The following is a 16175-nucleotide window of genomic DNA, read 5'->3' on the forward strand; positions in this document are numbered from 1 at the left end:
GGGAGAAGGCAGGAGAATGGGGTTGAGAGGGATAATGAAGGAATGGTGGAACGGATTTGATGGCCTGAATGGCCTGATCCTCCTCCCAGTGACTTATTGTCCTACAGTAAGTCACCAGTTGCTCGCTGTCTCGAGCTCTCAACAAACTCTGAAGAAAACTGACAAAAGATTCCCTGCTTTGAATATTTATCATGGTAGGACAAAAGACCTATGCTTTAGATATACCCAATGACTTGGCCTCCACAGCTACACATGGCAATGAATTCCACAGATTCACCACCTCTGTGTGAGGAAAATTCTCCTCATCTCTGTTCTAATGGGACGTCAGTTCCGAGGCTGTGTCCTCTGGTCCACAATAGGTTGTTACTGTATATTGTTCGGTCTCCATATCTGTAGGAATGTTTTCTGATGTCAGTGAAGTCCCGTCTTGATCCTCTCCCTGTGGTATTTGGATCAACTAGTTTCCTCACTGTGGTAACTTCTACTTCACAAAAGACCACTCGACAATTTTACGGCCAAAAGAGCATCTTTATCTGGGACGGCAAATGATATTTACGATACAGAGGCTTCCAGGTACCTCGTGCGGCCTGGGTGGAGGAACGATATACAATGCATACTGGGAGTAAAAAGAGCGGAAGTAAAGACCCCGCCAACCCCGGATCCCGCCTCTTGCTACCAACAGCTTCCCGATTGGTATTAACTTACTTTTAATAATACTCACGTCACAACACTTCTCCCCCTTTAAAATCCAACATTCCCCAAATAAAGAACTGGGAAATAAAAACAGTGGTATCATTAGCAACAGGTTACCAATACAAAAACACCTAAAAAACATGGCAAATTCACCATTCAATCTAACAACAGAAAAAACTATCCAATCAAAGATTCAGTCTGTCAGGAGGTTTGCGAGGGCGCTGCGGTCTACCCCCGGTGACCCAGCAGGCACCGCTGGTGAGGATGTTTTGGGTAGATCTGGTGTTTGGGGGATGAAAGCAGTCTGTGTGTTCACGTGAGAATGTCCATCCTCCTCAGGGGACTCTGCCCCCTCTGCCAGCGTCTCTTCCTCTAGCAAAGTCACTGGTGGACATGCTTTCCTGGTATGCATGAAGTGGTCATTGCTCCTTAACTGTTTTGGACTACAGAGCTTCTTTGAAATCGGTGGCGAGCTATTGTCAGCATTATTGGGATAAATGGCATCTGCAGGTTTGCCACCTAGCTTGGAACGCACTGAAGCAGGAACTTTGGTTTTTGATTCATCGTCACGACCATTGCTCAGAATAGACCCAATTGCAAATTTTTCATAAAGTTCCTTGTTATAACTTGGAACTATCTGGAGTTCAACAGCAGGAAATTGCAGAGCGTTTCAGAAACCTCTTGTGCTTGAACAAAGGTCTTGTCTGTTAAATCACAGTCATTGATGTTGATGATACATTCATTCTCCTGGAGCAGGTTCTCTTGACTTGAATGGCTGTTCTCTTCAATACCATGAATACTCAGGCCAAGGAATCTTCTGCTCAGCGTAGAGTTAAAAGGCACCACATGGATTCCCAGGGGGCCGCCGCCTCCAGAAAAATTCTACCTTCTTTGTCAAATCACTTAGAGTGCTTTCTGAATGCTTGTCCAGTGGTCCTGGAGGCTCTGTTCTTACATCGTCTGTGGGTGCCCCGTTTGCTACTGTTACGATTGGCTTCACATGCAGGTTCCTGTTAGCAGGATCATCAGGCTGAGATGCACCTTGCAGTAACTGGGCAGGTGGTACAAGAGCTGGGTCACTACTTTGCCGTACTGGAAGTGGCATGCTGGCTTTCAGTGCCGAGGGGGTAACTTTAATTTCTCCTGTAATCAGCTGAAACGCCACAAGCTGCACTGCGAGCTCACTCTCAAATGTGTCCGGACTACGCCTGTCACTCACATTGCCATTGGCGACTTCATCTGCCTGTCGCTCCCCTTGCTCTTCCGTCATGTGTGCATATTTAAATTCATGCCAGTTGAGCCGGATTTTGTGAAGCCAATCGCAGCCCAGTAGACTGGGCCCACTGCCCTTCGCTATTACCAGCTTGGCTTCAGCCTTCTGGCCCCTGGCCAAAATATCCGCATATAACACCCCAAAATGAGGTATGGGCTGCCCCGTACAGGTCCTGAGTTTGAGCTTAGACGGTCTGAAGGGAGACAGGTTGGATCCCCATGTCCTCCTGTAGGTCTCCTCACTAATGACCGATGCAGTAGCCCCTGAATCAATCTCAAACTTAATGTCCTTTCCCTTGACAGTGACTGTGGCATAATATGGCTCAGGTGGTCCCTCATCCATTTCCACCCCAAACATGTTGTAGGCACACTCTGCCTCCCCGTCTGCTTCTCCTCGGTGTTGTGTGGCTGCCTGAGTCTGTTGGGCTTTCCCCTGCCCAGGCTTAACCTCACCCTTTATGCTCCTGCACTTTTTAGCGAAATGTCCCTTCTTGCTACAAGCATGGCAGACAATATCCTTGAAGTTACAAATATTGGCATAGTGCGTCCCTCGACCCCGAAAACATTCCACCCGCTCGCTGCTCCTGTTCACCAGTCTCCCTCCTGACTTGGAGCACTGCCACCGACTGCGACCCCCCCCCCCCATGCCCTTTCTGGATATCCTTGGCATTATCAGCAGCCACCTCCATGCCTTGGGAAATCTCTAGGGCTGTCTTGAAAGTCAACGGTGGGGTTTCCCCCAAAAAATGACATTGTGTGGCATCATTATTAATGCTGCATACTAATCTATCATGGAGCATGTCATCCAACACAGCTCTGAAATCGCAATGCTCCGACAGCTGCCGAAGCTCGGCCACAAAATCACCCACAGACTGACCTGGCTTCCGGACATGGCTGTGAAACTTGAACCATTGGACTATCACCTAAACTTTCGGATTGTGGTGGTTCCCCACGAGCTTGACCAGTTCGTCATATGGAATTTCTCCGGGTTTCCGCGGTGTAGCTAAGTTCCTTATCAACTTGTACATCCTTGCCCCCCACACACTCAGGAGGATAGAGTGCTTCTTAGCCTCCTCAGTAATTCCATTAGCACAGAAAAAGTGTCCCAACCTTTCCTCATACTCCGGCCTCTCCTTGGTTCGCTCTGCGAACTCACTGATAGTCCCGAGCATAAGGCTCCTCGTCTGCTCACAGCTGGCACATCCACAAAACCAGTTCGCCTCGTCGCCAAAAATATGTGGTAACTTCCACTTTACAAAAAGACCACTCGACAATTTTATGGCCAAAAGAGCATCTTTATCTAGGACGGCAAATGATATTTACAATACCGAGGCTTCCAGGTACCTCATGCGGCCTGGGTGGAGGAACGATATACAATGCATACTGGGAATAAAAAGAGCGGAAGTAAAGACCCCTCCAACCCCGGATCCCACCTCTTGCTACCAACAGCTCCCCGATTAGTATTAACTTACTTTTAATAATACTCACATTACAACACTCTCAAGTCAAGTCAAAGTCAAGTCACTTTTATTGTCATTTCAACCATAACTGCTGGTACAGTACATAGTAAAAATGAGATGACATTTTTCAGGACCATGGTGTTACACATGACACAGTACAAAAACTAGACTGAACTACGTAAAAACAACACAGACTACAAGCTACACTAGACTACAGACCTACCCAGGACTGCCTAAAGTGCACAAAACAGTGCAGGCATTGCAATAAATAATAAACAGGACAATAGGGCAGTAAGGTGTCAGTCCAGGCTCTGGGTATTGAGGAGTCTGATAGCTTGGGGGAAGAAACTGTTACATAGTCTGGTCGTGAGAGCCCGAATGCTTCGGAGCCTTTTCCCAGACGGCAGGAGGGAGAAGAGATTGTATGACGGGTGCATGGGGTCCTTCATAATGCTGTTTCCTTTGCGGATGCAGCGTGTAGTGTAAATGTCCGTGATGGCAGAAAGAGAGACCCGGATGATCTTCTCAGCTGTCCTCACTATCCGCTGCAGGGTCTTGCGATCGGAGATAGTGCAATTTCCGAACCAGGCGGTGACGCAGCTGCTCTCTTTGTGTCTTTTCCACAAACTGAGCTTTTGGTAATGCACCTCTCCCCACCAGCACCACCTCGTAAGCACCCAGGGAGATTTTATTAAAAGACATCATCAAACAGCTTTAATCCCATATGTGAACATCTGTCACTGCTTAAACAATCAGAAGTAGATTTAATATTGCTGACATATGTCCTGAAATTTGTTGTTTTGCAGCAGCAGTACAGTGAAATATATAGCTATAAATTACAATAAGAAATATGTAAATAAATATTAAATTAAATAGTGCAAAAAATAGTTTGTGAGTTAGCTTATTGTCCATTCAGAAATCTTATGATGGAGAGGCAGAAGCTGTTCGCAAGATGTTTGCGTGTCTGTCTTCCTGCTCCTGTACCTCCTTCCCTGATGGTAGCAACGTGAAGAGGGCATGTCCTGGGAGATGGGCATCCTTAATGACGGATGCCGCTTTTTTGAGGCATTGCCTTTTGAAGATGTTCGCGTTACTGGGGAGGCTGGTGCCTGTGATGGAGCTGCTGAGTTTACAACTTCCTGTAGCTTTCTCTGATGCTGTGCAATGGCCCGCCCCCCCCATAGCAGACAGTGCTGCAACCAGTTAGAAAGGTTCTCTACAGGACAGCTGTAAAACTTTGCTAGACTCTTTGGTGACATAGCAAATCTCCTCAAACTCCCAATGAAATGAAGCCAATATAACGAAGCATGATAATGGAAAGAGGAGGGCTCTCAGAAGTCTTTTGATGTCAGATATAAGATTATTAATTTATCTGGCGTACCTCTATGCGAGAGCAATCTGCACATCTGTGTGAGTGGGAGCAGGTTGAGAGTGAGAACACTGAGTAAAGAATGTAGGAATTGCAGAATGCAGAGTAGACACGTGCCTGGCAGGTTGAGCTGAATGTCCTGTCCCCTCCCAGGGAGAGAAGAAACAAAACTATTGATTTTAGTGTGTCTTTTTCCCTCCATTTGTTATTTTATTATTGTTTCTTTTCAGTTCTGATGAAGGGTCTTTGACCTGAAATTTATTTATTTATTGAGTTGTAGCACAGAATAGGCCCTCCAGGAATTTTGGACCTTGCCACGCAACAATCTCCTGATTTAATCATAGTGTAATTTCAGGACAATTTACAATGACCAATTAACACACCAGCTGGAACGTCTTTGGTCTGTGCGAGGAAACCGGAGCACCCGGAGGAAACCCACGCGGTTACAAGGAGAACATACAAACTCCTTGCAGGCAGTGTTGGGAATTGAACCCCTCTCACCTAAAGCACTGTGCTAACCCCTACACTACCATGCCACCCCTTTACTTGACTCTTTATCTCTTCCCACAGATGCAACTTGACCTGGGCATTTTAACATTTTTTGAATTTTTTTTAACGTAACTCTCGCTTCGACTGGCAGCTTAATATAGGGGGTGACAGCCCCCGGCCCGGCCAAACTTAAGAAATCTTGTTTGGGAGGATGCTGCACGATGTGTACCCTGTTACAAATCAGTACCTTGAAATAACAAACAGTACACAATATTCGATTAAACAATTAAGCTTTATAATTCTTCCTTTGTCTATATGGTTAGTAAAGAAAATGAAAAAGATAAAAAAGGGCCCAGTCTTATGAAACAGTCTGTTGCGCAGTGTTGGAGCTCACCGACCCACCATCGACCTCCAATCATCGCTGTCCTTCGGACCCTCACTCCAAGTCCACCCTGTCCGGCGCTCTACCAACTCTCTGCATTCATGTCTTCTCCCCTCATCTCTCCCTGGCAAAAGACTGTGGAAATCTCTCTTCCAGACTCACAAGAAAGAACAACAGCATTCCAAACCCCGTTATCTCTAGTCATAACCCAAACATTGCTGCTACAGAGAAACTATTACATTATCAGTGAAACCTTATAGCATTTTACATCAATTTTAAGATTTCAGCATCCTGCAGTTGTTTAGATTTTTCATTTACGTGTCATTTAGCCCATGAGTGAATCTTGTCTAGATCATGCTGCGTACTACATGGGCTCCAGAGGAACTGAGCATCTAATTTTGTGCTCTAATTAGGGAATATATTCACTTCTGACCTCATCAGATTCAGATTTATAATCACTGACTGAGATGATGTGCAATTTGTTATGGTTTGGCAATAGCAGAGTGACCATACATAAAATTATTACAAGGTACAACAATTAATGCAAAACAAAAGGAAACAACAAAGTGGTGTTCATTGTCTGTCCAGAAATCTGATGGTGGAGGTGAAGTTCCTGAATTGTTGAGTGTGGGTCTTTAGGTTTCTGTATCTCATCCCATGTGGTTATTAGAACCAGATGATTAGACAAGTCCCAGATGCTCTTATTTTAGAGAGAGAGTGTGGAACAGGCCCTTCCAGCCCTTCAAGCCGTGCTGCCCAGCAACCCACCTGTTTTACCCTTGCCTAGTCACAGGACAATTTGCAATGTCCAGTTAACCTACTAACACTTTGCCTTCAGACTGTGGGAGGAAACTGGAGCCCCCGTAGGAAACCAAGGAGCTCATGGGAAGAATGTACAGACTTTCTTACAGAAGATGCAGGAATTTAACTCTGAACTCCAACGGCCTGAAGTATAATTGTGTCGCACTAGCCGCTGCGCTACTGTGGCTGGATGTGGCCTTCATGAGGCATTGTCTTTTGAATATGCCGAAGAAGCTGACGAAGTAGGTGGAGGTTGTTGGGTCACGGACACCGGGTAGAGAAGCTCTAGGGCTGGGATTGTCACGGAGTTCAGTTTTGATTGTGGCCCTACAGTCAAATCCTGTCTTGATCACAGTGGCAGGCAATCTTCATACACAGTCTGCTGGAGGGACTCAGCAGGTCAAGCAGCCTCTGTGGAGGAGAATAAACAATCCATGTTTTACCAGTACCGGGAAAAATCAAGAATCATCTCCATTGATGCCTTCTGACCTCTTGAGTTCCTCCAGCATTTTGCATGTGTTACTCTGGATTTCCAGCATCCGCAGAAGCTCTTGGTTAATAATGCTGTTTCTCCTTTAGGGTTTTGTCTATTTGGTCCAAGGCTTTGATGCTTTGATAGAATAATCTTGATAAAGCCCAAACAGGTGAGCAGCCTGTTAAGCTCTGCCCGAGAATTTGGTTCACAACTCATAGGGAGGAAATTTCTTCCCATCTCAACTCTGAATGGTTAACCAACTAGTAGCCCTGAAGTCTATTAGTCCATTGCACATTAAGAGCAATTTAAAGCGGCCAGTTAACCTACCAACCTGCACATCTTTGTGACGTGGGAGTAAACAGGAGTAGCTGGGAGCCCCATGTGGTCATGCAGACTCCACACAGACAGCACCCGAGGTTGGGATTGAACCTGAGTTGCTGGCGCTGTGAAGCAGCAGCTGTACCGGCTGCGGTACTGTTTTTTAAGATTAATTATTCGCTCTATCTAAAAACCGTGTGTCACTAGAGCCACTTTAGAGACTAGCTCAGATTCAAGTTCAGGTTATCAATGATGGCCACTAACAGCCACAATTTCAAACTTGCATTTGTCTATCACACGTATATCAAAACATACAGTGGAATGTGTCGTTTGATTTAACAACCAACACAACCTAAGAATGTACTCGGGGCAGCCCACAGTTTTGGCAAACATTCTAGTATCAACATAGCATGCCCACCATGTTCAGCAGAACAGCGCAAAAACAAAACAAGGCGTTATTCGTTCTCTTTGTGCCATGTCCTATGATGTGGGTGATCATGGTCTTTCCATGACCATGATTGTTCTTGGCAATTTTTTCTACAGAAGTGGTTTGCCATTGCCTTCTGGGCAGTATTTTTACAAGATGGATGACCCCAGCCATTATCAATACTCTCCAAATATTGTCTGTCTGCTGCCTGGTGTCAGTGGTCGCATAACCAGGACTAGCGATATGTTCAAGCTGCTAATATGACCATCCACCATGTGCTCCCGTGACTTCACATGACCCTGATCAGTGGTGGTGGGGGGGCGGGGTGCAGTTCAATTTGATCTGTTGGCCAGTGAGTAGGCAGTGGGCTTCTCTCTTGTACAAAGGACACTGATGGAAAGGCAGATAATGCACACCCATCCTCATCGAGGGGTCAGCAGTGAAAGTGTGAGTAGCTTTAAGTTCCTGGGTGTCAACATCTCTGAAGATCTCTCCTGAGCCTAACATATTGATGTAATTACAAAGAAGGCACATCAGTGGCTGCAGTTCTACCTGTTGTACTCTTTGTACAACAAGGGACGTAACAATGGGCAAAGATGGTCGTATGTTTGGTTCTCTAATCCTGAGCAACTATCGGGGATCTCCAGTGCTAGGTTTCTATTGACCTTGAATCATATATCTTTATGTTGATAGCTCTACCTTGGTCTTGGACTCTAATTCCTCCTTAACCTTTTTTCTCTTCCTTCACCTTAAGAAGCCACTTGTAGTTTTGTGTTGGCCTTTTGGCCATCTGCACACACTGTCAGATTTCTTCTTGTTGGTGACGTGTTGACTGATGAATCGGCTGGTTGAGTGGTGTCACAACATTGACCTTGCACTCAACACCTGCAAAACCAAGGAATTGATTATGGATTTCAGGAAGGGGAAACCAGTCCTCATTGTGGGGAGAGCAGTGGGAAGGGTGAGCAGTTTCAAGTTCCTGGGTATCAACATCTCTGAAGATTTATCCTGGGTCAAACATACTGATACAATTACAAAGAAGGCATGGCAGAAGCTAGGGAGATTTGGTGTGTTATCAAAGACTCTCACAAATGTCTACAGATATACAGTGGAGAGCATTCTGACTGGTTGCATCGCTGTCTGGAATGGAGGGGCCACAGCACAGGATGGGAAAAAGCATCAGAGGGTTGTAAACTCAGCCAGCTCCATCATGGGCACTAGCCTCCCCAGCATCAAGGACATCTTCAAAAGACGATGACTCAGGATGGCGGCATCCCTTGTGAAGGACTCTCACCACCTAGGATACGCCAGCTTCTCGTTACTGCCACCAGAGAGGAGGTACAGGAGCCTGAAGACAAACACTCACCATTTTAACAATCCTTTCCCCTCCACCATCAGATTTTTGATATGTTTCGTGAAAACTACCTTAAGATTTTGTTCCCTTTCTTCCCTATTTATTTAAAAAAATATTTCTTATGGTAAAACAAATTTCAAGATGTATGTCAGTAACCTGATTCTGATGTATTAAATTCCTCTGAGAATTGACTCAGTCTGTCCTAGCATTGTAAATGCCTGACATATGGGCATTCGTATATCTCTAAAATATCCCAAAAATATTATTAAATTCAGCAAGAACTGTTTACATGTAACCTCTCCTCAATAGTTGGACCTCATTACCTCCTAAAAACAGGGGCTGCCAGTTTCACAGTGGGAGGTCACTTAAGAGAATTTATTTGGAAATGGACAAGTAGTTGCTGTTAGGCTGTTTAATAACGCCACATCCACTGATGCATCAGTCCTATTGAAACCAACCTTTGATTCTGTATCGTTGTAACTAGGCAGGAGAAGACAATGAAATCAAAGTTCATATCAAAGTTACTATCATTACTGTGCAGAAGTCTTAATATATACTAAGGTGCTTAAGACTTTTGCAGAGTACTGTATTTGTCAATGTGGAGTGGAGAGCAAGTTTATAACTCTGGCAGGAGCAAAGGATGTCAGAATGGAGAGGGTGGGGCACTGTGGGAGGGGTGTGGGGCAGGTGGCAGAGAAAGAGTGCCAGGGTAGAAGATGGCATGGGTGCAGACACGCCCATCCCTGAGACACCCGACAAGGTCATTTGATAGCAAGCAATTGGTATATTGACCATTACAGAGTGTTTTTCTGGTGTTTCATGCTCCCTCCCCGTTTCTGAACCATGATTCCACTCTCAGTCCGCAATAGAGACCCACATCAGAATCAGGTTTATCATCTCTCACATACGTCATGAAATTTGTTCTTTTTTGCAGCAGCAGTACAGTGTGATGCATAAAATGACAGGCAAAAGTCTCAGGCACCCTAGCTACCTTGGGATTCATTGTCTAGGAATCATTCACAGTAGAACAGACAAACACAATATAATCAGTGAAGAACTACATACAAAGAAAGACTGACAACACCCAAAAGAAGACAATCTGTGCCAATACAATCATAATAATAAATAATATTGAAAGCATGAGTTGTAGAGTCCTTGAAAGTGAGACAATAGGTTGTGGAATCAGTTCAGTGTTGAGGGGAGTGAAGTTGTCCACACTGGTTCAGAACCCTGATCACTGAAGGGGAGATAACTGTTCTGGTGGTTTGGGACTCGAGGCATTTTCGGGAAGATAAAGAAGCACAATAGAATTTATGAAAAAGGACAGACAAACAAACAATGCTCTAAATAAGTAAACGTATATGTTAAATGAACACCATTCATTGCAGCACTGTTGTGGAGGGAGGTGCGGTTACCATATCGAGTGGTTTTGGTGCATTTTCTGACTTGTGAATAGGATCACCTAATGGACAGACTTTTGTAGAAATTGAATCCTTTCACTATCTGGGGTGGCCCGTGCTCTTCTCAGATGTATAAGTGGGAGGTGCTTCGTCAAGCATCTCTGCTGCATCCGCCACAAACGGGACTTGCTGGTGGCCAAACACTTTAATTCCAATTCCAGATCCTGCTCCAACATGTCAGTCCATGGCCACCCTCAGGGTGGAGAAGCAGCACCTTGTGTTCATCTGGGTAGCCTCCAACCTGATGGTGTGAATATTGATTACTATTTCCAGTTAAAAAAAATACCCCCTCCTCTATTCCCTACTCTGACCTTTTACCTCTTCCCACCTGCCTATTACTTTCCCCTGGGTCCCCTCCTCCTTCCCTTTCTCTTATGGTCCACTCTCCCTCCTATCAGATTCCTTCTTCTCCAGCCCTTTCTCACCTACCTGATTTCACCTATCACCTTCTAGCTAGTCCTATTTCCTCTTCCCCCACCTTTTTATTCAGGCATCTTCTCTCTTCCTTTCTGGTCCTGAAGAAGGGTCTTGGCCCAAAACATTGACTGTTTAATTTTGCTCCATAGATGCTGCCTGACCTGCTGAGTTCCTCCAGCATTTAGTGTGTGTTGCTCTGCATTTCCAGCATCTGCAGAATCTCTTGTGTTGTGAAATGGGGTTGTTGTTTTGTGATAGGAGCACCACCATGGGTATGAAAACAGACACACTTCTGGCAGTGTAAGAGGAAACTGATCGAGTCCTTCCTGAGTAAAAGCAGAAGTGTCTTTCTTGCAAGGATTGCACCATTGTGTGTGCTCTGTTCAGACCCTGCACTCACCAAACTAGTAACCTACAGCTTCTGTGTTATTGTCCTTGGAGGGGGTGGGGATCTGCTTAATCGTCTTCCTTACAGGTGGTTTCTATTCTTGAGCTTTCTGATTTGATTTCACAACCTATGGACTCGCTTTCCAGGACTCTACAACTCACGTTCCCAGTATCGTTGATCTATTCACTCTGTCCGTTTGCACAGTCTGTCTTCTTTTGCACATTGGTTGTTTGTCCAACTTTTTCTTTGCGCTACTGAATGCCTGCAAGCAAATGAATCTCAGGGCAACATGTGCATACTGGGATAATAAATTCACTTTGAGCTTTCCCATGGTGATCTGAGCCACTGTCTGCTTTGGATGTGGCTTGTTGGCCGTTCATTAATGACCTCGAGGATCTTGTTGCATTGAGGAGATTTGAGGCAGGTGAACCGTAGTTTGATTTTAAAGAAGTGGGTTTTGAGAAGAAAGAGAGAGACTTGAGAAGGGAAGACCAGAGCTTTGGACCCAGGCTGAAGATGCACACTCAAAATTTTAGGTACATGTTCTATTCTTCTGCCATTAGATCTCTGAGCTAACACAAGAAAATAACATCAGCAAGTTTGCTGATGATACTAAGCTGGGTGGCAGTGTGACATGTGATGAGGATGTTAGGAGAATTCAGGGTGACTTGGATAGGCTGAGTGAGTGGGCAGATTCTTGGCAGATGACGTTTAATGTGAATAAGTGTGAGGTTATCCACTTTGGGAGTAAGAACAGGAAGGCAGATTATTATCTGAACGGTGTAGAGTTAGGTAAGGGAGAAATACAAAGAGATCTAGGGGTCCTTGTTCATCAGTCACTGAAGGTGAATGAGCAAGTGCAGCAAGTAGTGAAGAAGGCTAATGGAATGTTGGCCTTTATTACAAAGGGAATTGAGTACAAGAGCAAGGAAATCCTTTTGTATTTGTACAGGGCCCTGGTGAGACCACACCTGGAGTATTGTGTACAGTTTTGGTCTCCAGGGTTAAGGAAGGACATCCTGGCTGTAGAGGAAGTGCAGCGTAGATTCACGAGGTTAATTCCTGGGATGTCCGGACTGTCTTACACAGAGAGGTTAGAGAGACTGGGCTTGTACACGCTGGAATTAAGGAGATTGAGAGGGGATCTGATTGCAACATATAAGATTATTAAGGGGTTGGACAAGATAGAGGCAGGAAATATGTTCCAGATTCTGGGAGAGTCCAGTACCAGAGGGCATGGTTTGAGAATAAGGGGTAGGTCATGTAGGACAGAGTTAAGGAAAAACTTCTTCTCCCAGAGAGTTGTGGGGGTCTGGAATGCACTGCCTCGGCAGGCAGTGGAGGCCAATTCTCTAGATGCTTTCAAGAAAGAGCTAGATAGGTATCTTATGGATAGGGGTATCAAGGGATATGGGGACAAGGCAGGAACCGGGTATTGACTGTAGATGATCAGCCATGATCTCAGAATGGCGGTGCAGGCTCGAAGGGCCAAATGGTCTACTTCTGCGCCTATTGTCTATAAAATCTGTAGATGCTGGAAATCCAAAGCAACACATGCAAAGTACTGGAGGAACTCAGCAGGCCAGGCAGCATCTCTGGAAATGAATAAACGGATGAGGTTTCAGGCCCAGATTTTTTTTCTGGACTGGAAAGGAAAGGGGGAAGTAAGTGTAAGCAGGTGGGTGAGGGGAGGAAGAATTACTCGGTGATAGGTGAAACAGGAAGTGGGGGTGAAGTAAAGAGCTGGGAAGTAGATTGGTGAAAGATAAAGGTCTGGGAGAGGGGGAATCTGATGGGAGAGGACAGGAGACCATGGAAGGGTGGGGGGAGGAGCACCAGAGGGAGGTGATGGGCAGGTAAGGAGATAAGGTGAGCGAGGGAAAAAGGAATGGGGAATGATGAGGGGGTGGGGCAATTACCAGAGGTTTGAGAAATTGATGTTCATGCCATCAGATTGGAGGCTACCCAGACAGAATATAAGGTGTTGCTGCTCCATCCTGTGTGTGGCCTCATTGTGGCCATAGAGGAGGTCATTGATTGACGTTTCAGAATGGGAATGGGAAGTAAATTGAAATGGGTGGCTACCAAGAGATCCTGCTTTTTCTGGCAAAGAGGTCTCCCAGTCTATGTTCACCTCACCAATATACAGGAGGTTACAGCAGGAGCACTGGATACAGTAGATGATCCCAATAGGCTCCCCTGCAAGGACTGAGATCAGTGGGGAGAGACGAGCGGACAAAGGAGTAGCGTTGGGAATGATCCCTGTGGGAAGTGGGGGGGTGGGGAGGGAAAGATGCTCTTGGTGGCAGGATCCTGTTGGAGATGGCAGAAATTACACTGAATTATGTGCCGGACATGGAGGCTAGTGAGTGGTAGGTGAAGACAAGAGGAACCCTATCCTTGGTGTGGTGGCAGGAGGATGCGGTGAGGGTAGACTTGTACAAAAGAGATGCGGCTGAGGGCAGCATCAATAGTGGAGGAAAGAAACCCCTTTCTTTGAAGAGGGAGGACATCTCCTTAGTTCTGGAATAAAAAGCCTCATCCTGAGAGCAGATGCTGAGAGAACGGACTGGCATTTTCACAAGTGACAGGGTGGGAAGGTGTATAGTCCTAGAAGCTGTGAGAATCAGTGGGTTTATGAAAGATATCAGAATCAGGTTTATTATCACTGGTACGTGATGTGAAATTTGTTAACTTAGCAGCAGTTCAAAGCAATACATAATTAGCAGAAAGAGAAAAATAATAATAAAAAACATAATAAATAAACAAGTAAATACATTGAATAGATTTTTTAAAAACGTGCAAAAACAAATACTGTATATTTTTTTTAAAAAGTGAGGTAGTGTCCAAAGATTCAATGTCCATTTAGGAATCAGATGGTAAGGGGAAAAAGCTGTTCCTGAATCGCTGAGTGTGTGTCTTCAGGCTTCTGTATCTCCTTCCTGATGGTAACAGTGAGAAAAGGGCATGCCCTGGGTGCTGGAGGTCTTTAATAATGGACGCTGCCTTTCTGAGACACCGCTCCCTAAAAATGTCCTGGGTACTTTGTAGGCTGGTGCCCAAGATGGAGCTGACTAGATTTACAACCTTCTGCAGCTCCTTTCGTTCCAGTGCAGTAGCCCCCCCCCCCCCCCCCCCAATACCAGACAGTGATGCAGCCTGTCAGAATGCTGTCCACGGTGCAACTATAGAAGTTTTTGAGTGTATTCGTTGACGTGCCAGATCTCTTCAAACTGCTAATGAAGTATAGCTGCTGTCTTGCCTTCTTTATCAGTAGATAGACTGTCTCCAGAGATAGAGACAGAGATCAAGAAAGAGGAGGGAGGTGTTGGAAGTGGACCAGACAAACTTGAGGATCGGGTGGAAGTTGGAGGCAAAATTGAAGTCAATGAGTTCAGTGTGGGTGCAGGAAGTGAAACAATGCAGTTGTTGACGTAAAGTAGGAAGAGTTGGGGAGCAATTAGGGTGTAGGCTTGGAACATAGACTGTTCCATGTAGCCAACAAACAGGCAGGCGTAGCTGGGGCCCAAGCCAGTGCCCATGGCCACACCTTTAGTTTGAAGGAAGTGTGAGCTGCTGAAAGAGAAATTATTCAGAGTGAGGACCAGTTCTGCCAGGTGGAAGAGAGCGGTGGTGGGGGGCAATTGGTCTGGTGTCCAGAAAGAAGTGGAGAGCTTTAAGGCTCTCCTGAGGGAGGGGGGGTGTGTTTGGTGAAGGTGTATAAGAACTGGAATACTACTTCGCTTTTCCTTATTTGCATTATTTCTTTTATTTTCTATTGTGACTTAAAGTAATATTTTTCTTGCACTGCACTGATGCAACAAAACAACAAATTTTCAAGATACATGTCAGTGATAAACGCATACACGTAAACACATACATACACACACATCTCTCACTCTTGTACATATATAACACACATATGTTTACATACATACACATTTACATATATGTACTTTGATAATAAATTTACTTTGAACTTTGAGGCAATGCAAAAGGACAACAGTAACAGAATGCAGAACATACTGTAGTGTTACTGTTTCATGTGATGTGCACTGCAGGTAAACAAAGTGCTACAATGGGGTGAGTTGTGAGATAAAGAGTTCACCTTTATCGTAGAAATGGTTCCTCTGTTGCTCGGGGAATCCAGAGATAAGGCCTATCTTGAATGGCCATTTGGGACATTTCATGCATGTTGCTGTCGAGGTGTGTTTCCTGACGAGCCGGTGCAACTGGGTTTTATTGGTCTGTTTGAGCGAGTTGGATAGATGTTGTGTGAGGTGAGGTAAGATTGGGGGGGTAATGATGTTTAGGCTTCTGGGCTTCTGTCAGAGAAGTTACAGCTCAATACAAGCTCTTAACCTGAACTTTTAACCTACTCTAAGATCAGCCCAACCCTTTCCTCCCCCACCACTATCCAATTTCCTTTCATCCTTGTGCTTATCTGTGGCTTTCTTAAACGTCCCTAATGTATCTGCCTCTTATTACGGCTCCTGAGAGCATGTTCCATGCACCTACCACTCTGAGTTTTTTAAAACCCTAGGCTAACGTGCAGAATCTTTTGTGCTTATGATTTGCTACCTCTAACACTCCCCCTAAAGATTCCTTCAACCACCTTAAAATTATGCCCACTTGTGTTAGCCATTTCCACCCTGGTAAAAAAAAGTCTCTGGCTTCTGCACTCTATCTATGCCTCTTATCTTGTACCCCTCTATCGAGTTACTTCTTCACTCCAAAGAGAAAACTGCTAGCCTGTGTAACCCCTCCTCACAAGGCATTCTCTCTAGTCCGGAAACCATCCTGGTAAATCTCCCCCATATCCTCTCTAGCTCTTCTACGTCCTTTCTCAAATGAAGGGGACCAGATCTGA

General features: G+C 45.2%; 1 protein-coding gene across 1 annotated transcript in view; it reads left to right on the top strand.

Moving 5' to 3' along the window:
- Positions 1 to 16175, top strand: part of e2f1 (E2F transcription factor 1) — a 69480-nt gene that overhangs the window by 42897 nt on the left and 10408 nt on the right. The gene's annotated exons all lie outside the window — the stretch shown is intronic.

This window comes from Hypanus sabinus, chromosome 9 (assembly GCF_030144855.1).
Source record: "Hypanus sabinus isolate sHypSab1 chromosome 9, sHypSab1.hap1, whole genome shotgun sequence".
NCBI lineage: Eukaryota > Metazoa > Chordata > Chondrichthyes > Myliobatiformes > Dasyatidae > Hypanus > Hypanus sabinus.